At 52.0% G+C, this 26,832-nt stretch overlaps 1 protein-coding gene across 2 annotated transcripts in view; it reads right to left on the bottom strand.

Moving 5' to 3' along the window:
- The window catches only part of OSBP2 (oxysterol binding protein 2), a 120,394-nt gene that overhangs the window by 60,964 nt on the left and 32,598 nt on the right, over positions 1–26,832 (bottom strand). Inside the window, exon 1 of one of the 2 annotated variants that reach the window (XM_040251115.1) lies at positions 9,213–9,350. The exons of the other annotated variant lie outside the window; for it this stretch is intronic. The gene's annotated coding sequence lies outside the window, so the exon portion shown is untranslated. Of the gene's footprint in view, positions 1–9,212; positions 9,351–26,832 lie in introns of those variants that run through there. 2 annotated transcript variants of the gene reach the window in all.

The following is a 26,832-nucleotide window of genomic DNA, read 5'->3' as shown; positions in this document are numbered from 1 at the left end:
AATTCATCTCTGTGCTTTAAGGCCCCCGGTCTGTGGTATCTGGTTATGGCATTCAGAGCAAATGAACACACTTCCTTTGCAGGGTCATGAGGTGACATCACCGGTGTGGGGCAGGCACTCAAGAAACACCTGGTAAGGGACTCCCCTGCTGGTCCAGTGGCTAAGACTGTGTCCCCAGGGCAGGGGGCTCGGGTTCCAGCCCTGGTCAGGGAACTAAATCCCACGTGCCTCAGCTAAGATTCTGAATGCTGCAGCTAAAGGATCCCACATGCCACGACTAAGACCCAGCACATCTAAACAAACAAATAATGAGTGCTGAACAACAACGCCACCCCCAGGGAAAAGTCAGAGCCAGAGTCCTGGCACCCTGAAAGCCACTGACACAGACGGGCCTGTATCAGAAGACTGGCTGTCAATGTCCATCAACACATTGGTTTAAGTGAAGTTCATAATGGCTGTGAAGCCCAGGAGACAGCTTCTCCGGTGACCCTCATGGCAGAGGGCAGGGCAGGGGAGGCCAGGAAGGATAGACAGCAGCAAAATGGAAGTTCAGTGATGTTGCGGGTTTTGTTCAAAGTCGAAGAGCAAGCACAGGCCAGAGAAGGGTTGAGAATGCGACGTTTTAAACCTCCAAGCTCCTTTTCTTTCCCTAGTACTAAAAACAAGCCTCTAATTGATAGATCGTTTAGAAATTCCATAGCACTGCAGCCACCATAAATAGATAAGCAAGGAAGAGAAAACACTTGCAAAATATATAACCAACAAAGGAGAAATAACCATGACTTAAAACAAGTCAGCATCAAAAAAAAAAAAACACATATCAGCATCAAAAAACCACCCCCCACACACATATAAACAGTAAAATGGCAATGAATATGAATATACAAGTCACAAAATGCATATGATTGGTTAATAAACAGAAAAAAAGTGAACTCAGTCTCATTGGTAGTAATAGAAATGCAAAACAGAGCAAGAAATGCCTTTTCATTTGCCCATTAGAGTAACAAAGAGTAAAAAGAACGATGGGGTAGATTTTTTGGACAGCTCACACTGTTGGGAGATGTAAGTCTATGCCTTTGGGGGGCACTGATGATTTAATAGTGCCTATTGATATTTATCATGGCTATGCCCTTGCAACCTAGCGATTCCACTCCTAGGAATCTATGCTTTGGAAACGTTGGCACACATACACAAAGACGCACGGACAAGCAGCAGGCTCACCAGGGAACTCCCTGAGATAGTAAAAGATAAAGGAAACGTCTGTCTGAGAGGAGGGAAAAGACTGCACAGATTATGATACACGACAGGATGAGATGGTTGGATGGCATCACTGACTCAACGGACGTGACTTTGAGCAAACTCCGAGAGCTAGGGAAGGACAGGGAAGCCTGGCATGCTGCAGTTCGTGGGGTTGAAAAGGGTTGGACGTGACTTAGTGACTGAACAACAACTGTTCAATGTAACAATGCTGTTACTATTTTATTTTTTAGCTAGAAATTATAGTGTTTAATATTTTTAAAGACAATAAAAGCAAAAATAAAACAAAAACCACCACCTATATCAATAACTGTGACATATGTGGCATAAAGGTGTACACATACACACACACATACATACTCATATGTGTCCTATGAAATTTCATGAAGAAAAAGCTTAGTAACATGTTTGAAACCAAGGATGATGATGCTGTTTAGTCGTTCGGTCATGTCTGACTCTTTGCGACCCTGTGGACTGTAGCCCGCCAGGCTCCTCTGTCCATGGGATTTCCCAGGCAAGAATTCTGGAGTGGGCTGCCATTTCCTCCTCCCATGCTGTTATTTTAAAAATGAGATACACCTGATACTTCCCTGCTGGTCCGATGGTTAAGACTTCACCTTCCAACGCAAGTGGTGCAGGTTTGATTCTTGGCTAGGAAGCTAAGCTCGAATGTGCCTCACAGCCAAAAAACCAAAACATAAAAACAGAAACAGTATTGTAACAAATTCAATAAAGATTTCAAAAATGGTCCACACACAAAAAAAAATCTTTTAAAAAAGTGAGATACGCCTATTTGTATTGACATGTAAAGATCTACAAAACATATTGGTAAGGGAAAAAGCAAGCTGCTTTTTCAATATGCATGATCTGACCTCACATATATGCATGTAAGTATGTGTGCGTGGGTGCCTGTGGACTTACATGGCTTTGTGAATGCATGGGGAGAGCTGAGAAAGGACCATTACTAAAAAAAAAAGGGGGGGGGTGTGTCTCTTTAGCAGGGCGTGAGATGTAGGAGGTAATGATGGATGCCTAAATTTTGTTAAGTTGAGTAGCCAAAAAGTTCATTCAGGTTTGCCATACAGGGAAACCCTGAACAAACTTTTTGGCCAAGACAATATATTCTGGAATCATTTAAATATTTTACAGTCTTGCGTTTCCTAACCTAAAGCAATCTCTCAGCCAGTCATCGCTGGAAAAAGTGCTGCAGAATCAGCTCCTGCTCATGTTGAAACAGGAGCCTCTCTCATGGTGGAAGGTCAGGCACAGAGCGGGCACAGGGGGAGCGAGTGGGTTCGGGAGCAGGAGGGCCCGGAAGTCACGTCAGCAAAGCCACCACATCAGTGCACACGGACCAACCTGGCCGGCAGCAACCAGAGAGGGGCTGGAGCATCTGCTGCACCCGTGGCACAATCCCCATGAGGCGGAGCGGCAGAGCCGCCCATGGCGGTGGGCCCTGCAAAGAACGGACACGGCTGCAGCCGGGCGTGGGGGGCAGTGGGCTCAGGCACCTGTCATCCGGGCTGGCGGCAGGCCTCGCCACCCCCGCCCTCAGCGACCAGGGAAGAGGCTGCCAGGCTCGCTCTGGGAGAGCAGTCGGGAGAGGTGCCAGAGGGGGAGGGAGGGTGTGGTCGGCGGTGCCGACAGAGATGCAGGGAAGGGAAGGCATGAAAGACCCTCTGCTGCTCAGATGAGCCGCCCCGAGCGCAGCCCTCCTGATGCCCAGTCTGATGCCCTCCTGGGGCCCTTCCTGTGGCCGGCCCGGGTCACACCAGCCGCCCCCTGCTTCCTGGCCCGTTGCCACACACCCGTTGCCCTCCAGCCTCCTCTGCCCCCGCCCCCAGGCAGGAGTTGGCCCTCGCCCTGTCCGCTTCCTGCTCCGTGCTGGGCCCGAGGGATGGTGTTCATGGCCAGGGCCCCAAGTCCCATCTCCCTGCTCACACTTCCCCATCTGGACCTTCAGAAGAGTCCTCCCCTCCAAACTCCAGACCTCCACAGCCACCCGAGTGTTCCCCAGCTGAGCCCAGCACTTCTCCTCCGCTCCCTCAATGCAAGCTTTCCCTCTCCAGACAATTTTCTCTCTCTCTCAGCTGACCTGAGGGTCAGCTCCCAGGGTCTCTCCCTCTCCCTGAGCCCCTACATTTGAAGGGCCGCTGGGTCCTGACAATATTAAATCCAGAGCAGTTTGCAAATCTATACGCCTTTTCTCCAGCCCCTGGCTCACCTCCAAGGTCTCAGCTTCTTTTACCCCTTCTGATACATCCTTCCTGCCGCCATGAAATCATTTACTGAAAATACCATCTGCTCCCCTGTTACCTCCTTTCCGTGGTTCCCTGACACCCACAGCAGCAAGTTTTAAGTTCCAACTCCTTGGCCAACTGCAGCCCACCAGGATCAAAGCGGCCCCCAGCTCCCCGCTCCCCGGCTCACCTGGCTGCCCTTCCCTCTCAAGCCTCTGCTCGCCTGGCCTGGGATGCCCTCCCTTTCCCCTGTGTGGCTGGCTCCTGTTCACCTCTGGACACCAGGCTGTGGGCCTCCCCGAGGGAGCCTTACTGACCGCTCGCCACCTGGAGAGGGGATGGTACACTGCTCAGAGGAGGGCCCTTCCTTGGGGTTCCCATCACAACAGCGTGCCTCTGCACTCATCACACGGACTCAAAAAGATGCTGTCTGCCCCCTGCAAACAGTCAGCACCTCTCAGGCCAGGAAGGGCTGGGACTCACTGTATTCATTTTCTGCCGGGTGGCTTCAAAGAACGGAAACGTATTCTACCACAATTCTGGAGTCTAGAAGCCCACAGCCAAGCTGTTGGTAGGGCCACACCCCACCGAGGGCTGCAGGGAAGGATCTGCCGTTGGCTCTTCCGGCCTCTGGGAGCCCCTGCCCTGCCGCAGCATAACTCCAATATCTGCCTCCTCCTTCCCATGGCATTCCTGTGTCCATCCTCACATGACCTTCCCGTGTGTGTGTGTGTGTGTGTGTGTGGGTGTGTGTGTGGGTGGGTGTGTGCGTGCGTGTGTGTGAGAGTCCAAATTTCCCTTTCTGTAAGGACACCAGTCATATTATATTAGGGACCCCCTCTTGACCTCATGTTGATTATATCTGCTAAGATCCTATTTCCAAATAAAGCCGCATCCACAGGTGCTGGGGGTCAGGACTTCAAAATATCTTTTGGTCGGGGGGCGCGGTGCGCAACACAACCCCAGGCCGCTCACTTTGGCAACTCTGTGCCCAGCACTAGATCTGAGCCTAAGTGAAGCTCTGCTGATCCCTGTGATTGAACGGATGACGGAGCCAGTGTGTTCTGGGTCCAGGCAGGGGAGGGAAAGTCAGAGAGGGAGGGCAGCTTGGAGGAAGAAACTCTGAGGCTGGGCCTGGAGAAGCTGGGGGCGAGAAGAGATGTGTCCAGGCCTCGGGAGGACCACTGCCTGGGAGAGGAGGAGGGCTGGGCTGCACGAGAGGCCTTGGCTCTGCACTGTGCAGTGCAGGGAGCTGGGCTGGCCTGAGGCATCAGCCCTCGTGCTGGAGGCAGAAAGGGGCCAGGGAACGTCTGTCGGGAGAGCAGTGACAAGAGCAGAACCGGTGTTCCTGAAAGATGAGTCTGCTGGAAGCACGCTGGGGTGCGTCTACGAGGGGCTGCCCGAAGCAGGGAGGCAGCTGGTCAAAGGCTTGGGCAGAAAGTCAGCAGATAAGGAGGAAATGAATGAGAGCAGCGGCAGCATGGCCGGAGGGGACGGACCGAAGCCAGAGGAAGTGTGGTAGGAAAATGGACAGAGCGAGGCTGGAGGAGGTAAGAGAGGAGGAGTCGAGGCCCACAGGGGCTGAGGTTCAAGGCTGGAGACTTAAGAGGTCAGGAGCCAGTGACTGCCAATAATGGCAGCCCAGGAAGAGCAGTGCGCTCGCAGGGGCTGCTGTTAGTTTAGCCTCATGAAATGCCATTCAATTAAAAAAGCAAGCTCATGGGTACACTCATTAAGGCACCGTTGAGACAGGGCATATGTGCAAAGCAGCTCTGAGAGATTCACGCACTTCGCCAATAATTCGAGTTTATGGGCAACGAGCACGTCTTTCTATATCAACGCCTGGTGTCCAGTCTGTTAGCAGGAGGTGTTTTCAGAGGAAGGCCTCAAGCCAGGGGGGCCAACAAACTCAGCTGAATAACCTTCAAATTACCTCATCACCCGGAAGATGGAAATTGGTGCAGTCTGCAAATGCATCCACGTGCCAGCAGAGGCCAGATGGAGCGGCTTCCCGGGCTGGGCAGCCGGACCTGAGAGAGCTGCCCACTCGGGTCTTCTCTGGGATCATAGAGGCCCCTGGGCCTTAGGGAGCCGTTTCTGACAGAGCCACCAGCAAACCCCAGGCTCCCCAGAGAGGTCAGTTAAGGGGGGCTTTTACCCTGGGAAATGGAATAAAGACCCTCCTCCCAAGGATGAATCAGTCCCTCTCAGCGCCTCAGGCTCTTCGTATCCTGGGAGGTCAGTCCTGCTGATTTCCAAGGGCCCTTCCCCGCCCAGCTCTGCTCACGGCCTCGGCCGCTGCTGTCCCAGCCCTGCCCCGGCGTGAGGATGAGCCGATTCGGCGGGCTGGGAAGAGAAGGTCTCGGATGCTGACCCCTCTCCTGCTGGGATCCTGTCTGGCCCACCCTGACCCCTGCTCATCTTCCCTCCTCCTGCCAGCATAGTGCTGCCAGCGCAGCGTGAGGCAGGGCACTGGACTGTGAGCCTGGTGATGACGGCCCCTCCCGTGCCATCGGCTCGCCGGGGGCCCTCTCCTTGTGCTGGAGAGGCGGGGGCTGCGGTCAGACCTCGGGCGCCTGTGATCGAACCTCTTCAGGCCTCAGTTTCCTCATCTGTATCCCAGATGTGGTGATGGTTCTCACAAGGCTGTCATGAGGGTGGAGGGCAGGCAGGAAAGCCTGGCCTGAAGTGAGCTCCCACCCAGGGTCAGCTGCTGTGACCACAGGGCACGTGGGACAGAGGTGGGAGGAGAAGACACACCATTGTTGGAGAAAAACCTTGTCTCAGAGAGAAGAGAACCTTCGGGAACAGCAGCAGCCACAAACCCTTTCCTGGAAGGGGCTTCTCTGGACAGAGACCCCCTCATGGCCTTTGGCATTTGGGGAGAACAGTCCTTTTATCTGAGCTCCACCACTGGCCAACCAATGTCCTCAGACCCAGGGACAGTCCTCACCTTGAAGACCACCTCCAGGGTGGGACCAGGCTACCCGAAGGCAAACCACTGAGTCCTGTCATGGCCTGCGTGGCTTGAGACTGAACACCACAGGGTGGAGATTTTTGTCTCAGCACGCTCACATGCTCCTATTAACCGGTGGCAGGGACTTCTTGGGCAGGCCAGTGGTTAAGACTCCCTGCCTCCAAGGCAGAGTGCGTGGGTCTGATCCCTGGTCGGGAGACTAAGGTCCTACATGGCGCGTGGTGCAGCCAAGACATAACAAAACAAAAAAAACGGTGGTGGTAGACTGTGGATATTATTATTATTGGATATTATATAATAATAATATATCATTATGGACATTATTATTCGGCATAACACTGAGCACATACCATCCTGTGCTGTTTACATACCAGGCAGCTGTAACTTTCTCTATTTTACAAATGGTAAAACTGAGGCTGAGAGAAGCTACATCACGGCATACCATAAATAAGAGGTAAAAATGGGAACTTGAACCCTGCTCTCTCAATCTACAAAGCTGGGCCTCTTTTCATTCCCTTATATGACACAGCTGTTATGCCATCCCTGACACCATTCCACCAGGAAACCAAGATCAACTGCTTTCATCAAAATAAAAGTTCATCGTTATATCTTTACTTTCTGCCTTGGCCTTGAGAAATCCATTCAGAAAGGTTCCTTTCCTACTTTTCATACCCATTTGACAAATGTGCACAGATGTAGGCTTGCACATGATACAACCAAGTTCAGGACTTCTGAGCAGAGACTGAGAGTTGGGTCTAAGACTGCATACCATCCAGGCAACCCTCAAGTATTATCTTCTTCAGTTACAGAGAACTTGAGCCCACCTTAATTATTGAGGAGGTTTTAAGTTGCTCAGACTGTGAATAAAAATAGGTAGCCTGATTGCATTACAGGTGTGGAGCATGCTAAAAATATACACATACCTCAATTTGATCTAGATATGGAAAACTTTGGGGCTATAAATGTATTTTCAAAACAAACAACACGTGAAGCTCAAATAACCCTGTTTCCCCAAAGCAGAAGCAATGGCCTGCTGCTTAGCTGACCTGCCATTATATACTTTCAACCTCGTACTTTAATGAAACAAGGATGTCAACGAGGATGTCAAAGTACAGTTATGTGTCAGGCATCCTTCAGACAATGATGCTAGATCTAAAGAGGTTTTTTCACCTGGCCAAAATACAAAGTGTTTACGTGATAGGAAAAAAACTTACCTACCCAAAACAAAAATGCTTTGGGGTGGGAAAAAAACAATCAAGAATAATGTAAATTGAATATATGCCGGAGGTGCAGTTACCGTGCTCTCCCCCGGTGACCTTTCCTCTTACAGAACATTGGTCAGAGATAAATGGGACCTGGCTACCAGCGGTCTGCTTTATGCAAGTAATGCGAGCACATCCTTGGCATGCGTTTCTGTCAACACTGCAGCTCCACTGCAGCCCACACTGACCCTAAAATCAGCACACCGTTTCGCACACCTTCTCCACCTCTCATTCATCGGCACCATCACACACCCCATGATCCAAGGAAGCTGCCCACCAGAGCAGTTTCTGATGCCCACAGCCTAGGCTAGACAGACGGAACGAAACACAGACCTCAGTCCTACAGCGCGAGCCTGTCAAGATTGGGAAGCTTCACTTACATCCATCACTTCTACCCATCCAAGGGTAGAAAAGCACCTCACACAGCTTGGAATCCTGCACAACTAGACTTCTCCCCTTCCCTTCCAGCCCCTCACCTCCCCAAATCACCCAGAGTCCTCTCTTGAGGCAGGAAAGGCCCCCCCAACAGCCCGCCCAGCAGGAACCAAGAGGTCTGTCTGACCTTGCCAGGTGATGGAGATGGGAACCGAATGCTGGTGGGATCGAAGGCAGAGGTGACCCATCAAGTTTAAACACATCTCCCCCCAGCGGATGGCGAGGCGGGGGGCAGCTTTAGGGACAGAGGGAGCCCAGGGCTCCTCGGACTGGGTAGTTGACCAGCGTGACCTCAGACTGCTTACTCAGAGGCACAGGCCGGCTGGAGAAGGGCTTTTCCTGTGACAGGCATCACCGGAGTTTAAAATCCCCTTTGCGTGCTGGGAAAATAGACACACACACACACACACACACACACACACACTAGCAGGGAGTGCCTGCCCAGTAACTCCAGAGCTCCTCTGCCTGAGTCCAGCCCACTGGCAACGGGCAGGTGCACTGTGACCCTTGCCCCTGAATTCCTGCTCATAGCAGCTCAGGTGTTGGGAGACCGGAGGAAGGCAGGGGGAGGTGTTTACCTCTCTCACTTGCAGCCCCAGTGAAGGCTCAAGCCTGTTTTCCCTGCTAAAAGATGGCTGGCCTCTGTCTGGGCTGAATTCCAGTGGCCAGGGTGCCCAGAGCCATCCCCCCGGGGACGGAGAGGGGAACGTGCTGCCCTTCTGACAACAGCCTGGACAAACAGCCCTTCCCAGTGCCATGCAGTGAGCTGCGTCCAGGGTTGGGAGGAGGACATGCCTTGGAACCGTTCTTAGACTTCTGGCTGAACCCTTTGTCCCCTGGCTTGTGAGGGCAGAGGGGCCTGCCCTCTATCCCAGGGCTGGGGAAGTACCAGGGCAGAGATCTGAGCCCTTAGCCTTGTAGGCTACTCAAGATCAGGGCTGGAAGAAATTTACAATGGGGAAGGGAAATTTTAAAGCCCAAGAGAGCCCCATGCTCCAGTACTCGACCGCCCCAACCCGGCTGCGCCTGCCCCTTACTCACCCCAGGGAGGGGCTCCTGGGTGTGGAAGCGGGTCTGGCCCCGAGGCTGCGGGGGCTCCTGCAGCTGCCGCCGCCGCCGCCGCCGCCTTTCCGTCGCCGGGCTCTCAGTCCATCTCGGTGCAGTGCCGGCTTCCACCGCCGCGCCGAGCACGGGAGGAGGAGGGCGGTCCCCGGATTGGGTGTGTGCTGCCCGGCGGCCCCGCGCCAGCCTCCCCGCCGCGGCCGCCCCTTCAGCACCGCGGACAGCGGCCAGCCCGCGCGCTCCGAGCGCCACCGAGCCGAGAGGAGCCGCGCGCCCCGCTCCGCCCGCCGGTCGGTCAGCCTGAGCGCGGCAGGGGTGCGGCGCAGCGCGTCCTCATTCCTCCAGCCTCCTCCCCACCAGCCTTATGAGGCCACCTCTGCCCCCCAGGGTCCCGCTCTCCAAGAGCGAAGGGCTCCCCGCGAGGCCACTCGCCAGTCCCCGGAGAACTGGACACGCTGCTTCCAGCCCGGTCCCAAGCAGGGACTAGCTCTCCCCCAGCACAGCAGGCTAGACAAAGGCTAGCTCTCTCCCTGGCAGGACGAGGACGGCGGCGGACAGCGCAGCTCAGCCTCTTAAAATGCGCCAGCATGGCCCGGAACCTGACCCGGCATAAGGGTGCTACCCAGCCCCATCGAGGCCAAAGAAGGCTGGCCCTTCACCAGAATCCAGAGAGGGAGGGGCCCTTGGGTGGCCCTTGGCTCAAGCCCTCCTTTCCCCACTGTCATACACCCTGGGGATGCGAGGAGTTAACCAATTAAGAGTTCCTTTCAGAACCCAGGGAGGGAGGGCTGTTAGGGGGTCCCCTCCTCACCTGAATCCAATTCCCTCCCTCATATCCATCAATCAACCAACAGATGGGGCTGCTCGGGGCCTGGTGATGTCACGCGGAACTGCTTCCACGTTTCTTCATTTCTGCTCAAATCCCTCCCACTGCTCCTCACACCCAGCCAGGAAAGTCCCAGACTTCCAATGGGGGAGCCCTGGCTCTGCCACAGACCAGAAACACGGCCACCGTTGGCCACCCTCATGTCCATGCTCAGCGAAGCTCAGCTTACCTATGGGACATGCAGACGGTGGGCGTGGCGGGGGGACTCCCTCTGGTTGCAAGTCTGAGAAAACCGAGCCTGTCTGGCCAAGCAGAGGGGACTCCACAGAATGTTCAGTCACCCAGACCCCGCCTGCTTCAGGACCTGCCTCAAGCCTTTCTGGAGTCCAGGACGAGGAGACCCTTCCCTTCACTGGCCTAAACTGGCCACTCCTGCTTTAACTCTCTTTATTATTTTTTTTAATTTTTATTTTTACTTAATTAACTTTACAATACTGTATTGGTTTTGCCATACATTGACATGAATCCACCATGGGTGTACATGCGTTCCCAAACATGAACCCCCTTCCCACCTCCCTCCCCAACCCCCTCCCTAACTCTCTTTAGAACAACAACTTTTATGCCTCATTAATTCAGGTCCAAAGACAACTTCATTTTTACCATTTGGTAGAAGCTCCAGTTGAAGGGGGAAAACCAAAGGAATGAGTTCAAGTCAAGGTTAATAAATGCTGTCCAGGCAGGCATGAGGGACTCTGCTCAAGCATTCATGGACTGTGGCGGCTACACAGAGCACGCAGGGCTGGCCACTCACAAAGGGCGCAGGAGTGGGCGTCAGCCGGGCGGGAGGGAGGCAGGATGGAAAGGGAGGGGGGTGGGCTCCTTCCATTCTCACACCAAGCAAGAAGGATCACAAGGCACATGTCGTACCTTACAAACAAGCAGAATCACGACCTCGACAATCTTCTAACATCATCTTTTTCTCCTTTGAAAACGACTTCCAAGAGCATTTTTCCCCTTTAAGGTAGCAGAGCATCAAAGTCCAAAGATAAGAAACAGGTCAGGGGACTCTCCTGGCGGTCTAGTGGTTAAGAAGCCATCTCTCTATGATCCCTGGTGGCGGAACTAAGATCCCACAGTGCCGCAGAGACCCTGCATGCCGCAAGTAAGACCCAGTCAAATAAACAAATGTTAATACGGAAATAAATGCACTATCTTACAGAAGAAGAAGCGGATCAGGCTCCAGGAGAATGGGCTGTGTGGGCTTCCTGCTTCAGTGGCCACAGATATCAGATGAGGGGGTGGGGCACTTCCCAGCTACCTTCCAAACACCCAACAACTGCCAGGCGGACATACTGACTCTCCTGAGGAGAGTCTCAAATCTTGGTGCATTTCCTCACTTGGAATGGACTTTCTTGAGCATTTTGTAACAAATGATTCCTTCAGCTTAATTCCTTTGTCTAATGTATGGCATATCCAGCAATCACCAGCATGCCTGCATCCTCACCATCCCAGAGGCCAATGAGAGACCGAGGGAAGTCCATTTCTACACACACACACACACACACACACACACACACACATCACTAGCACAAAGCCCAGAATTTCTACCAACGTGACAGGCCACATCTATACTGACGACCCCCAAATATTCAAGATTTGAAACTAACAGAAACAATCCAAGCCATACAGCAAGATTTTAAATTTCTATTCAGTTATTTTCTAGGTTCTGGAAAAGCCTAAAGAACTGGAACACAGGCCACGGATTCTTGTCCACAAAAGCAGGATGACACTCCTGCCCCCAGGATGTCTTCCCCGCTCTGCCCCGCGGCTCAGGCCCTGCGCCTTGACCTTCTCATTACACACTCTCGTCCTGGTGGGTAGACCAACTGCCACTGCTGCTGACAACCAGTAAACCCCTCCTGACCCACCGGGAAGGCCGCCTTTATTGCTGGTGCAGCTGTTAAACCCCAGCCAGGCCCACCCTCTGCCCTCCCAGCCCAGCGGTGCCCTGCTGGGCCCTGAAAGCCCAAGCTCTTGCATAGTGCAGCCCTTCCTGCCCGCCCATGAGCAGCCTGCCTCAGCTCCAGCAGCCCTTGGCCCCCCTTTCCTCCTGGCCCTAGCCCTCCTCCTCCTCCTGGCCCGCCATGGCAGCCTGCCGCCTGCGCTCCGCCTCCTCTCTGGCCACCTGACTGCTCCTAAGACACTGGCACAGACTGTCACTGCCCCTGTTATGAGCCTGAAATGCCAGCACCCTGCTTCTGACCAAGTAGTGTTCAACTTCCCAGCCAAGGGGCTCTAGGTTACGTGGCTCTGAACCGAGATAACTGAAGCAGATAACCTCCACAACTCCTGGGAAGTTCTCAGAAATTTAGTGTTCTCCCTGCACAGAGCACACGGGCAGTCAGGGAAACCAAAGATGAGAAATGTGGACTTTCAGAAATACAGATGGCTGAAACGTCAGGAGCCGGTGAGAAGAGCCACTTGGCACGCCAAGGGTGTCCCAAGCAGCTTGACAGGCAAGAAGTGAACTTCAAAATAACAACGATTAATAAGTCAAATAAAAAAAGAGGAAAGGACAAGATGGGTACATAGATGGAGGATTTCAGTAGAATTGGAAGTCTATAACCAAATGGATATTTCTAGGATTTAAAAATACAGTATCTGAAATCAAGAGTTCATTGACTAAGCTCCATAGCAGAAGGGGTAAGCATAAAGTAGGATTAATGAACTCAAAGCTTGGTTAATCAAAAATATCCAGAGAATAAAGATGGAAAAGACAGAACGAAGCACAAAAGACGCGTGGCAGGTGGGTCCAAGGGCCTAAAATATGTGTATTTTGTGGCCCACGAAAGGAAGAGGAGGGAGAGCAGGCCAGAAGCAGTCAGAGAAGAAATAGCGGCCGTGAATTTTCCCAAATCACGTGGAAGATTTTTAATCACTTTCTTCAAATCATCCTTTTAGCTGAAATACAACCTCAGTCACTCTTACCTTCGGCTTTCAGATAGCATGGTAGACTGAACAGGGCAGAGGACTTGCAGACAGCCAGACCTGGGTCCAAAAGCCAGGCTCGGCCACTTACTAGCTCGGTGACTGCGGGCAAGTTACTTGAAGGATGACGCATAAAGCATGTAGAAATGCCAGGCACGTGGCAGGTGCACACAGCAGTGATTATTAATGTTACTCTCGCGGGCTCCAGGCACCTCTCTGATGCCAGGTGGGCTGGGGAGTGTTAGACTCTGGGTTCTCAATGTGCCATGAGGAACATAATTGAGGGGACTTCCCTGGTGGTCCAGGAGCTAAGACTTCTCGGTCCCAAAGCAGAGGTCCTGGGTTCAATCCCTGGTCGGGAAACTAGAGCCCATGTGTGGCAATAGAGATCGAAGATCCGGAGTGCCACAACTAATACCCAGCGCAGCCAAAATAAACAAACAACTTTTTTAAAAAAGGAAAAACAAGATACTTGAGGCTTGTGTGTTGTTTTCCTCCCCATAGACAAGAACCCAAACCAAAACATGTAACAGCTGCCAATAATCAACGTTTATCCCGACAAGACATGTCAACCAATGATAACTGGCCAAAGAGCATTTTACATTCTGCCAGAAAATACTGTTTCTCTTCATCTGAGTTTCACTGCCATGCGCAAACCCAGATTATGAATGATTCATGCATAGCCACAATGACTAATTAAACCCCGGAGAGACGATTCATTAAAAAATACAAATGGAAACTTTTGTCCATGGGCTTGCAAGTGGATGTCTGCAGGAAGCAACTGCAAGAAGGTTTATAACCTCAGTTTCTTCAGTAAACGAGACTGCAGATGGTGGATGAAAAAACACTTGTATTCATAAATGACTTCTTATCATGCAAACCCTGGTGATTGAAGCTTCTGTACATGGTTCTTAAATACTGAGTTTCTTGCTGCTCTGATAAATGCTTACAGATTTTTTAATAATCAGCCCTCTGACTCTATTGCTGACTTTGGTGATATGTACCCACTAGGGATAGAGAGGGAGGCTAGCTGGGTTCTGAACCAAGCCATTCACGGCAAAGGCTTCTATAACCCCCACTGGCCTGTGCCCAGCCCTGGGAGACGACTGCGACCGTCTCTGTCTTGCCAATCTGAGCTAGCTAAGGCACTCTGCTGTTTCATATGCTTTTCTCTATCCACAAAGTAGAATTAAGATCGACAAGTATTTCACAGGACAGGACTGTGGCATGGATACCAGAAAGAGGCAGGACTGACTGTAGCTAGGATCCCCCAATAGAGGTAAGGTCTCACAACCAGGGAAGGGCAGTGTTTGGATCAGGGATCATATTGACCCTGACTGTCAAAGTCCTTCCAAGCAATGGACTTCAAAAACCAATTATCAGGCACTTCCCTGTGGCCCCTTGGCTGAGGCTCCGCACTCCCAGTAAAGGGAGCCCAGGCTGGATCCCTGGTCAGGGAACTAGATCCCACATGCCGCCACCAAGACTCAGCACAGCCAAATCAATTAATTTTAAAAATATATATTTGCATGATAGGAAAATGATTCAAGAGGAATATTTCTCAGATATGACCTGAGTGTCTCAAACATGTATAGAGAAAAGAGAACAATCAATTTTAATGAACAGCTCACTTACCAGCAAAGATCAAAGTCCTGCGTGCCACAACTAAGGCCTGCCGCAGCCAAATGATTAATTTTAAAACTCCGATTATCAGCTCTTAGTCCCCTTAGTTTCAGGGCAGTAATTTTATGCAGTGAGGCAAGCACAGAGACAACAGAAGAAAAACCCCTTAACTGATTTTTAAATGGTTCATCCAAAAGCTTGCTGGTCTTCAAAAGACCCTTGACCTCATTTGCCAGTGAAGTCTCATAAAGTTACATCTCAAACCAAAAAAGAAGCAAACAACTAACCAATAACCTATCAAGTCTTCCCCCAACTCTCTCCCTCTCTCTTTAGTAAAATGCACTCTGCCCATTTCTTTAGGGTTGGTTTTTGCATTTTGCTGACAGTCTTGCTATTTTGTATGACCTGAAAGCTACCAGCACACAAGCTGTAAGAGCAAACAGCTGTGGAAACTGCAGGAAACACATAAATAAACACGCTCCAAATCCAGCTCGCACGGGCAGATCCTGAAGCCTCAGGACCAACAAGGGCACCCTGGCTTTGTTCTTTCCTGCCTCCCCTCAAATCCGTCACAGGTTATATATGTGTGCAAACTAGGCAAGCAGCTAAAACTTCTACAGAATGGGTGATGCCGTTTCAGGCTGTCCAGTCTTTGCCATCCCTTCTTTCTCTCTCTCCCTAAAAACTGGGCTCAACAGCAGCGTCATGTGGGGCTACATATCCAAAGTCTTTCCTGACCTGGGAATGCCCGCAGGCTGAGGCTCAAACCTGACAATAAGCCCTGCGTGTCATCCAGCCAGCTTCACCTCCAGCCCACAGAGCCCACCACCTATGGACACCTACAACAAAACGTTCTGCATCTGCCAACCCCAGGAGCCTATATCATCTTCCTTCAGCCCGACCGCCTTGGACCAGGGGGACGGAGTCACCCCAACACCTCGGTTTCTTTCAGACGAATGCCAGTGTTGCGTGTGTGGAGAAGGGCACAAGATTCACATCCCTGCCACCCTCAAACAACACGCACAAAGTCAAATTAAGCTACGCTCTAAAACGGGAACAGAGTTTCCACTTGAGGAGGAGGCAAAGCTGTTACCGAGAAAGAATCTCAAGGAAAGGAAATCTTGCTATGCGCTGTGTTCTCGGGGTTAGTACTGAGGTCTGTCCGTCAGAGTTCCTGTCTGTGGGGCTGCCTTCTGGAAGGGCTGCACCCAAACCACCTCCAATCGAACGTTTCTTTCCCCTTAGGGTTCTCCAGGGGCCTGGGGAGCCCAAGCAAATGCCTGTTCCACGTGCTGAACCCCTCAGAGTGGCCCCAGGGGCTCTTGTGTGTTCTGTGTTTTTCTTCTGATATTTGTGCGCTCTGAAGGTTGATCTTTTCTCTCTGCAGTATCTGACCTGAGTTGGTGGGGTCAGTGGAAAGGAAACCTCGCCCATGTGTGTTGGCCACTGGCCCCTGGAAACAGTGGAAGACGTGCAGTCTGGAAAGAAGATGGGCCAGGTCGTTTCTAAGAGAGGGCTGATCTCACAGCCCAGAAATCCTGGCTTTTGCATCTGCTGAGGACGCGGTCCCCATGCGCTTGCCAGACTCAGGGCCTCCCCTCTGGTCAGTGCTGGGCTTCCTTTCAGAACCTCTCCCTGAGGCCTCCAGGGTGCACCTCAGAGATGGTGCAGTGAACGCTCCAGGAGCCTCCCTTCAGGCTGCAGCTCGCTCAAGAGGCTGCTGCAGTCCGAAGCTGCTGCACCAGCCCCAGGAGCACCCCCTCACTCTCCTTCTTCCTGCACGGTGCGGACTCTGAGGTGGCCAGCAGAGTTCAATACCCCTCAACAAGCTGATGTCGAGCCTTTTTTTTTTCACCCTTTTATGATATCTCATGTAAATTTGTACAAAGCTATTAAAATTAATTACTCACCCCCTCCCCCAAGAAGCCTTGAATCAAAAGTCAATGTTTACAACTTATTAATTACCACGGTCCCCAGCATTAGAGACTCATTACGCTGGAGCCAGGGGGCTAATCTACTTTTACATGAAAGGGGACGTGTCATGGCGGGAGCTCGGCAAGCCTGAGCTTGCAGACTCTTTTTATGCTCCTCTTGGCGTCTGTCAGGGTCAATCACACCAAAGGCCTTGTCTGGTCTGTCAGCCACCCGAGAGCACATTCGGCCTTTGGAAAGAGGATGCTGAGTGCCTGCAGCCCGGGGCCCGCTCTGAGCGCGTGGCCACCACTTGCTCGCCACGCGGCAGAGGCCCGGGGGCTCCCTGCTGAAGGTTATCCTTGCAGCACGAGGCTCCCTGGGAACCGGGTGGGACTCTGCATGCTGTGCCCCGGCAGCGATTCCGGGGGGCTGACGGGACACCAGGGAAACAGGACACCCCCAGGGGCCAGCAGGACGCCTTCCCCTCCCCTTTCCTAGCCCGCAGGACATGCTGCAGCCGATCAAACTCCCCCCCCCCCCGCCACCGTCACCTGTACGGGCGCCAGGTGGGCCAGGCGGTGCTGACACTTTACACGTCCTCACAGAGCCCGACTCTTCGAAACAAAGGAATGGGCCGAGTGGGGACGGGGCTCTGCTGCCTAGTCTCTCAGTCGTGGCCTCACAGACTGCAGTCCACCAGGCTCTTCTGTCCATGCAGCTTTCCAGGCAAGAACACCGGAGTGGGGTGCCATCGCCTACTCAGGGAGGGGGTTGGGTTAGATCATTTGTCTTGGGTCGTGTGGCTAGAAGGTGGCACAGCCAGGATCCCAGTTCAGTTGGGTTCTGGCACCTCAGACGCCAAGAGGAGCAGGCAGGACAGAGCCAGGCTCTGCCCCGAGGCTCTCTCAGATCCCGGTACCCTTCTCCTTCCCCACGGCCACTACCCGCGGCTGGCATCACCTGCCACCTGGATCCACTGGCCCCTCTGCCACCACCGTCCAGCCTCGTTCTGACACATTCTCCACCTGCCGCCGGAGGAGCAGAGCTGAGGCTCCCGCCACCAGCCCTTGGGGTCCAGAGGGGAACCTGGCTGGGAAGGCCTTTCACAACCCAGGATCTGGCCCGGGCTGGTCTCTCCAGCTTCATCTTGGGACGTCCTCACCTCCCCACTCCTCCTTGCTCTTCCCCGCCCGCCCCCCGCCCAAGCAAGAACTGTCTTCAGCTCAGGACGGCCATGCTCTCTGCCCGCTCTGAGCCTCACTATCACTGCACTCCACTCACCATCAGCCCTCTGGGTCTTGGCTTATGCATCACCTCCTCCAGGGAGCCTTCCCTGACCATCCAGACTGGGTTAGGTGCCTTTCACTGTGCTTGCTTTGCCCCAGTCAAGTGTCAGACACAATCCACCATGACTGTCTGTGGCTCTGTCTGCCTTCTCCCAGCAGGCAGTGAGGCCCCTGGCTGCACAGACTGGTTTTGTTTTCCACTCAATCTTTATCTCCAACACTGTCTGGCACAGAGAGATGTGCAGTAAGCATTTGTTGTGTGATAACTTAAAATATACTTATCTCCATAAAATTTAGCAAGAAAGCAAGTTTTCTAACTCAGAAGGCACTGCCTGCTCCAGATCTATGATTAAAACTCATCAAAGGACAAACATGGTCTGCAAAAACTGCTGTTTCTGAGGCCTCTTCGTCGGGGGAAGCAGTCATTCTGCAGGTCTCAAGTCCTGGGGATCACTTTCCCTTAGCACAGTCCTGAGTGACCACCCTCATTTCTCAGACAGGGCGGTCTGCTCCAGCACTGCCTGGCTGACCTAAGTAGCAGGGCTCTGGGAAGCTTCTGGGTCCCAGGGACAGGGTCAGCAAGGAACACCAGGTTGAGAAAAGGCATGTTTTGCATCAAGGTGTCATGGTTTTTCTATTTCCAAAAATAACAAATCTCCGTGAATTGCATTCTCGCTCAAACATTCCCTAAGGCAAAGATTTTACACGATCAGTCATATTTTGGGAGCGCCAGTATTAGCAGTATTGCAGAGCTATTTGTTTACTTTAAGATGTGGTGCTTCAGGCCCCAGAGGAAAGAAAAGAGGCAAAATCTGTATCTACAGTGACCTTCCTGATCTGCCTCCACACTAGGGGTCCCAATGAATGTGATCTGTGCACCGGCCCCTTGTTCTTTGAAGCAAAGAGGACATATAAAATGCTGTAATGCCTGAGAAAAATGTCCAGTCATTTTTAAAAGGCAAAATGAAGGCTTCCCTGGTGGTTCAATGGTTAAGAATTCGCCTGCCAATGAAGGGGACGTGGGTTTGATCCCTGGTACAGGAAGATTCCACCAGTTGCCACAGAGCAACTAAGCTCTTGGGCCACAATCACTGAGCCCAAATGCCTAGAGCTCCTGCTCCACAAGCAGAGAAGCCCCCGCAATGAGAAGCCCCCACACTGCAGTGAAGAGAAGCACCCATTCGCTGCACTAGAGAAAGACTGTGCGTAGCAACCAAGACCCAGTGCAGCCAAAAATAAACACATAAATTTTTTAAAAAATAACTTTAAAAACGGCGAAGTGAGTGTGTTCGTCAAGAAAACCTGACTTGAACACTTCCTCTGGTTTTCCTGGGTAGGCTAACTTGGTCTCCCCGAGCCTGGACTCCCCCCCACTGCTGATGGGCGTATAAAATCATAGAACCACTTTGGAAGACAATTTGGCAATTGCTTAGAGAGTTAAACATCCACCTACCCTCTGACCCAGGCATGCCACCCCTGGGTATTTACCCAAGAGAAAGGCAGGCACATGTCCACGCAAATGCTTGGACACAAATGTTCATAGCGGCTCTACCTGCAGCAGCCAGGTCCTGGCAACACCCTGAGGCAGGAGGCAGTGGGTAAGCTGCGGCTCATCTCCAGGGAAAGCCAGCGACACGTGCACAGCGTGAGTGGATTTCAGAACAGTTATACTGGGCGAAAGAGGCCAAACGGAGAGGGAGAAGAGACCTCCCGTACAAGTCCACTCGCACACAACTCCAGAAAATGCAAACGTCACTGTGCCTGGGCAGCTCAGTGTGGCCTGGGGAGGTCGGAGGGGCTGAACACAGTGCAATTTGGGGTGGCAATATGTCCCTAATCTTGACTGAGGTGGTGGTTTCATAGATATGTACATCAAACTTACCAAATTGTACAGTTTAAATATTGGCAGTTATGCTCAGACTCTCGGTTGTGTCTGATTCTCTTCGACTCCATGGACTGTGGCCTGCCAGGCTCCTCTGTCCATGGAATTCTCCAGGCAAGAATACTGGAGTGGGTTGCCATTTCCTTCTCCAGGGGATCTTCCTGATCCAGGAATTGAACCTGGATCTCTTATGTCTCCTGCATTGGCAGGCATATTCTTTACCACTAGTGTGACCTGGGAAGCCCATAGGTAGTTATGGCATGCCTATTTTTCCAGTGGTCATGTATGGATGTGAGAGTTGGACTATAAAGAAAGCTGAGCACCCAAGAAGTGATGCTTTTGAACTGTGGTGTTGGAGAAGACTCTTTGAAAGTCCCTTGGACTGCAAGGAGATCCAACCAGTCAATCCTAATGGAAATCAGTCCTGAATATTCATTGGTAGGACTAATGTTGAAGCTGAAACTCCAATACTTTGGTCACCTGATGTGAAGAACTGACTCATTGGAAAAGACCCTGATGCTGGGAAAGATTGAAGGTGGGAGGAGAAGGGAACAACAGAGGATGAGATGGTTGGATGGCATCACCGACTCGATGGACATGAATTTGAGTGAACTCTGGGAGTTGGTGATGGACAGGGAGGCCTGGTGTGCTGCAGTCCATGGGGTTGAGTCAAACACGACTGAGCGACTGAACTGAACTGATTATGCTCAGTAACAGCATTAAAACTGACACGTATTGAACACCAAAGAGAATGGTTGTCCATCAAATCATGATGCTGTACACCTTAAACTTACAGAGTGCTGAATGTTAAAGATATCAATAAAACTAGAAGAAGAAAATAAAATATATAAATGTGTCAAATCAACACACTGTACAGCTTAAACTTACATGAGGTTGTACATCAATTATATCTCAATTTTGGGAACTTCCCTGGTGCTCCAGTGGTTAAGAATTTGTGGGACTTGGGTTCAATCCCTGGTCGGAGAACTGGGATCCCACACGCTGGCCCATGTGTCCAAACCACTGAGCCTGCACATCACAGCTAGAGAGTCCACGCGCAGAGTCCAAAAGATCCTGCGTGCTGCAACTGAGACCAGATGCACACAAATAAAAATACACAAATATTTTTAAAAAATGATACCTCAATCTTAAAAAATGAAAGCTAACTTTTAGAAAAGAGAGAGAGACAGAGAAAGGCTGTCCACTGAGAAACTCTGCACTCCACACCCTGCAGCTGGGGCAGCTGCTGCAAGCCTCCGAGGCCACAAGACCCAGCACCTTCACGTGGTCAGACCTCCCATGTGGAATGCTGAAGGCCCAGCTGTCCCCTGGGAAGGCCCCACTTCCCCTCACTGAGAAGACCCTACCCGCGCTCCCATCAGTCCACATGAGGCCACCATACCGGCCATGACGCTCGGGGCCACCGTTCAGGTTCCCCGGAGCATCCCCAGGGGAACCTAACCTAACCAGCCAGGACTGACTGTTGCGTGAGGCAGAGGAGTTCTTCAGACAGAATTCAATTTGTGATTATAGATTATCTTCTTTAGCTGCTTTTAGGCAAAAGGACACCAGCACGATGGCCAATGAAAATCCCACTCACGTGGCCCGTTTCCTTCTCCCCGAGGCTCAATGCAATAGAACAGAGTTGATCCCAAGAAGGCTGGAGAGTGCCTGGGCTCTGGGGAAGCCGCAGTGACTCTTTCAAGCTCCAGGGCCAGTGTCTAAGCAGAGTTCCCTGTTCCCGGGTTCCCCCACCAGGCAGCAAGGAAAACGACGCTCTCTGCTCCTGCTCTTCTCTGGGTCCTCATCCAGGGAATGTGGCAAAGCACAGCTCCGAGCTGAAAAACTCTACATTGGGATTTCAGCACCACTGCTCACACACTCATTCAAATCCTGGGCACCTACTATGTGGCAGGCCCTGCGCTCTGCACACTCCTGGCAGCCAGCAGTCTAGCTGAGCAGACAGATGTTGATCAAAGCATCCCCACTTCCTAACAGAGATCTCGGGCAAGGCACTGAGCTCGCCCCTGTGAACAGGGGTAAAGCACCTTCCTCTCAGCAGACCGTTCATGACTCACTGAGCCGCTGCCCCAGCCATGCCTGCACCAGACCCAGCACCGCCCAGGGTCAGCCTCAGCGGCGGGGTGCAGGGAGAAGAGACGGGGTGTGCTCCTTAACGGGTCTCTCTCCCTCCGGTTGGCCCCAGGACAGAATGCTCCGGCCCACCCGCAGTCACCTTACACACAGAGACAGCAAGAGGCGTGTGTCTGAGGAGCGCAGGCTCCAGTGGAGAGGTAGACAGTGGGCACCCTGGCCAGGAGACACCCAAGACCGGCCTCTCCACACCCACAACTCAGGTTGGGGTCTGAGCCCAAAGACAAACGATGCAGTGTGTGGCGGGGACCATGATGCAGGGATGATGGAAGGCTGTGGGCAGGGGCCGCTGCTTTCCACTGTGAGCACAACTTTCACTACTCCGTTCCTGTGTGTATTAGTGGGACAAGAAAAATCCATTAATATTAAAATTGGGACACGGCATTTACTTTTGGGTTGCTTGAAACACAGTGGTCTGACAGAAGTCAGATCCACAAATGCCAAGGGGATTAAGCCAAAAGGGCTTAATGGTATTTCAGTGGCCTGAGCGCACTGCAGTGGGCTGTGGGAAACGCAGAGTCACAACTGTGTGGCGTGTGTCCCCATCTCACAAGTGACGAGTTGCGACTCCGCAGGGGCTGAGCCAAGGACAGCGTGCTGCTCAGAGTTTTAGCAGCTCCGCCGCTCACTGGTGACCGAATGTGCCCTAGGACCCGCTCTGGACAACCGCGTGGCCATTTTCTGAGAGGAGACGGGTCACTGCGGCACATTTACTGCAAAGGGACTGGCACTGGGGAAGAGAAAAACAGCACTGGACGACTCGCAGTTTTTAAACTCACACTAAATAACCGTGCCTTTCTGCTGGCTGGGGCCTGTGAGCCCCATACGGACTGAGTGCTCAGCCCGGGCGATCATGCAGTTCAGGCACTGTCATTTGGTTTTAAATAGACTAAGGACAGATTAAGGGTTTTTGCTTCGTATTAAATTGAGAATCTGACTGGTACACATGAAATACTATGTAAGAGGGAAAATAACGAGCCGAGGAATATGGAAGAGCAGGAAGTGCGTCTGAAGCAAGGGGAGTGGGCTGGTTTCTGTGTAACAGGAGCTGGACCGGGCGTGAGAGGAGAAGCAAAGGGCAGGGCTGGGCAGGGGACGTCGGGAGGGGCACCTATCAGCAAAGGCGCTCCATCACCCAAGCTCGAGACTGAGCCCTCCACTGTCCCTTCGGGTCTATTGCTACTTCATTCTGGAAAGAAACTGGACATGCTTTTTTTAAAAAAAAAAAAAAAAAAAAAGGTGTTTCCTGGGACTTTTGAGGCGATCCAGTGGTTAAGACTTTGCCTTCCAATGCAGGGACTACAGGTTTGATCATGGATCAAGAAGGTAAGATCCCACATGCCTCACAACCAAGAAGCCAAAAAACAAGAAGTATTGTAACAAATCAATAAAGATTTTTAAAATGCTCCACCTTAAAAAAAAAAAAAGTTTAAAAAGTGCTTCCTGGACTTCCCTGGTGGTCCAATGGATAAGAATCCTTCTGCCAATACATGGGACATAGGTTCAAATCCTGGTCCAGAAGATCCCACGTGCCTTGGGGCAACTAAGCGCGTGTGCCACAGCTACTGAGCCTGTGTGCTCCAGAGCCCGGGAGCCACGACAAGGGAAGCCTCGGCCGTGAGATGCCCGGGCTCCGTAACAAAGAGCAGCCCTCACTCCCCGCAGCTACAGAAAGGCCACTTGTAGCAACAAAGACCCAGCACCGCCAAAAATAATTAACTATTGTTTTTTGTTTAAAGTGCTTCCTGTTTTTTCTGGCACTCTTTCAGGGAAGGGCAGGCATGGGTCCCTGTTACTCAGAGTCTCATCTGTCCAGCTCCCACAGCTGCAAACGCAGCCCTGGAGGTGCAGGGGGGCCTGGATGGCAGAGGCTGGAAGCGGGCAGGGCTGCTTGGGGCTGCCTTTCGGAAGCACCTGTCAGACATCTGTGGGATGTGCTGACCGCAGGCACAGAGAGGGAGGAGAAGGCCCCGTGTGCCCAGTCACTGGGTCGTGTCCGACTCTTTGCCACCCCATGGGCTGTAGCCCACCAGGCTCCTCTGTCCATGGGATTCTCCAGGCGAGAATACTGGAGTGGGGTGCCTTGCCCTTCTCAGGGGATCTTCCTGACCCAGGAATCGAGCCCATATCTCCTGTATCTCCTGCATCGCAGGCAGGTTCTTTACCCACTGAGCCACCTGGGAAGCCCCGCAGAAGGTCGTACTGGTCCTCAAAGAACCCACAGGCCTCACCACCAAGCTGTTAACGGTCATGTATTCCATGCGAGAAAAGGTTTGATCATGCGCCCACAATGCGTGAGCATTTTAGATGATATACAGGCACGTCGTGCTACTTGACTTACGCTTGACAAACCTGTGCTCTCTGCGTCACCGGAACTCATACGTTTCCTTCTTGGAAACAAGGAGGCCAGAGGAGAGGAGAGTCAAGACCCACGACACCATCGCACCACTACCCAGCACAACGTTTCCTAGGGAGGCATCAGCAAAGAGAGGGAGCTGCAAAAGCGACGGTCCGTGGGCCGTCACCTGTGCAGCAGGCTGGATGCCCGAGCGTCCAGCAGAAGGACGGCGGGGTGAGGAAGCTGGGGGCCGGGCTCTGCACAGAACAGAAGCCAGGCATGCAAAAGGGACAGGCGAGGCTGCAGAAGAACTCCGCCCGGAGCACGCATGCTGTAACGCTGAGTGCAGGAGAGCTCTCGGCTCGCCGTGCGGGACGTGCGCGGGGACGTGCGCGGGGAGCCGGGAGGGAGCGGCGATGGCTGGGTCAGAGCGGAGGAGGATTTTCCCGCCGGTCCCCCTTCCTTCCTCTTCTCCACAGGAGAGTGTGGGTTTCCTCCCACAGCGTCCCCGGCTTCCGGCCTGACGGGCGTGTTTGCGAACCAGCCTGTCTCTGCCCTCGGGGCCTCCTGAATTCATCCCTCTCCAGGATAGCTCCTGCCTCCCTCCGCGGACGGGCTGTCTGGACTGTGGCCGCAGGTGCGCCGTGGCATTTTTCTCCTGAGTGTGGGTATCAGCTGATGGCCGTGAGCCCTGATCGCATCTGGGAGACCCTGAGCCCGGTGCAACGGGGGCGTTTCCATACAAATGGGTGAGCATGGGCACGTCTGGATAAGTTATGATGGCCAAGGCTCACGGGAGGGTATTTGTGGGTTTACCTTCCCTTAGCCATGCTGTGCACTTTCTGCTGAGGCAGTGTTTGCTGGAACAACCTTTATAACTCGCCAAGTATCAAAATGGAAAGTGTGCACTCAACCCAGTAATCCTTTCTCTAAGAATTTACCCTTAGGAAATAATCACACCACAGCCAAAGAAAAAAGAAAGTGAGCACAGAAATGCTTGTCCCAGTGCTTTTTTTGGATAATAAGGAAACACAGCAAGCAACCCGAATGGCTAAAAAAATGTTTGATTAAATTGTGCTATATCCACCCAATGGATATCATGCACTATTAAAAATGACATTACAGGGACTTCCCTGGTGGTCCAATGGTTAACGACCCCGCCTTCCAATGCAGGGGGTGCAGGTTCGATCCCTGATCAGGGAACTAAGATCCCACGTGTCACAGGGTGCATCCAAAGAAAGAAAAAAGGCACTATAATTAGATACCTGAACAGGTGATAAGATTAAAGAATTGTTGTTTCAGGTGTGACAGTGGTCTCGAATTGATGCTTTTAAGAGTCCTTGTATTTTTATTATTCATTCACTTGTTGGCCACACTGCGAAGCATGTGCGACCTTAGTTCCCCGACCAGGGATTGAACCTTCACCCGGGCAGTGGAAGTCTGGAGTCTTAACCACTGGCTTGCCAGGGAAGCACTGAGTCCTTGGATTTTAGAGAGACGTGAAATATCTGCAGACGGGGTTTGGTTTAAAATAACAGTGGGAAAGCAGATTAGTGGTCCCCAGGAGCAGAGGGAGGTGGGGCACGGGGAGTGAGCGCTAATGGGCACGGGGCCTCCTCTTGGGGACGATGAAAGTGTTCTGGAATTAGAGGTGACCGCTGCACGACGCCGGGAGTGTGCTAAATGTCACTAATGGTGAATTTTATGTCATGTGTATCTATCACAATAAAAAATAATAATAATGGAGGGTTACCAGAAGATGGGGTGAGGTGAAAGGCGATTGGCCATGAATTGATAATTGCTGGAAGGTGAGTGATAAGAGCATGGGGCTATGTATGGTACACGTGTGTTAGATACACATGCGTGAAACATACGGGATAGCTTCCATAATAAAAAGCGATGCATATTTTTGGGGCTCAGAATGTCTGCAACATGTTGAATTTAATGAGCCAGTTTCAATATTGAATATTGTGAATTTTCCCAGTGGTGTGAAATTACATATAAAATGCATCTGTATGCATAAATTAATGTTTGCAATGCTATTCAGTAAAGATTTAACTGTGATCATTTCTAGGTTAGTAGATTTGAGATTTTTCTCCCTTTTGTTCATTTCTCAGTATGGTTTGCACTTTTCTTTTTTCCATTCAATCTTTTTACAAAACAATAAAGGTTTTTATCTCAAAAAGCGGAAATGTTTGGGAACACCCTTTTTACCTCAGGCAGTCTCACAGAATGGTCCTGGGAAAATGGCAGATCCCAACAAGAGCCACCAGCCTCTGCAGTGGCCGTCTCTGCTGCTGGACGCCCCTGCCAATGATCATTACTTACCCTCACAACCACCTGTAGACACAGGCAATGATCCTCCCTTTGAGGAGCAAAGAAATGAAGGCTTAGCGAGGTTAAGGGCCTCGTCAAAAGTGACGAAACCAAAGGGACTTCCCCGGTGGTCCACTGGTTAAGAATCAGTCTTGCAGTGCAAGGGACACGGGTTCAAACCCTGGTCAGGGAACTGAAATCCCACATGCCGCAGAGCCCGAGTGCCACAACTTGGGAGTCTGTGCACCTCAACCAGAGATCACACAACTTGA

This window comes from Oryx dammah, unplaced genomic scaffold (genome assembly GCF_014754425.2).
Source record: "Oryx dammah isolate SB20612 unplaced genomic scaffold, SCBI_Odam_1.1 HiC_scaffold_12, whole genome shotgun sequence".
Taxonomy (NCBI): domain Eukaryota; kingdom Metazoa; phylum Chordata; class Mammalia; order Artiodactyla; family Bovidae; genus Oryx; species Oryx dammah.
Note: the sequence above shows the minus strand (reverse complement) of the source record. Positions and strands in the feature narration are given on the sequence as shown.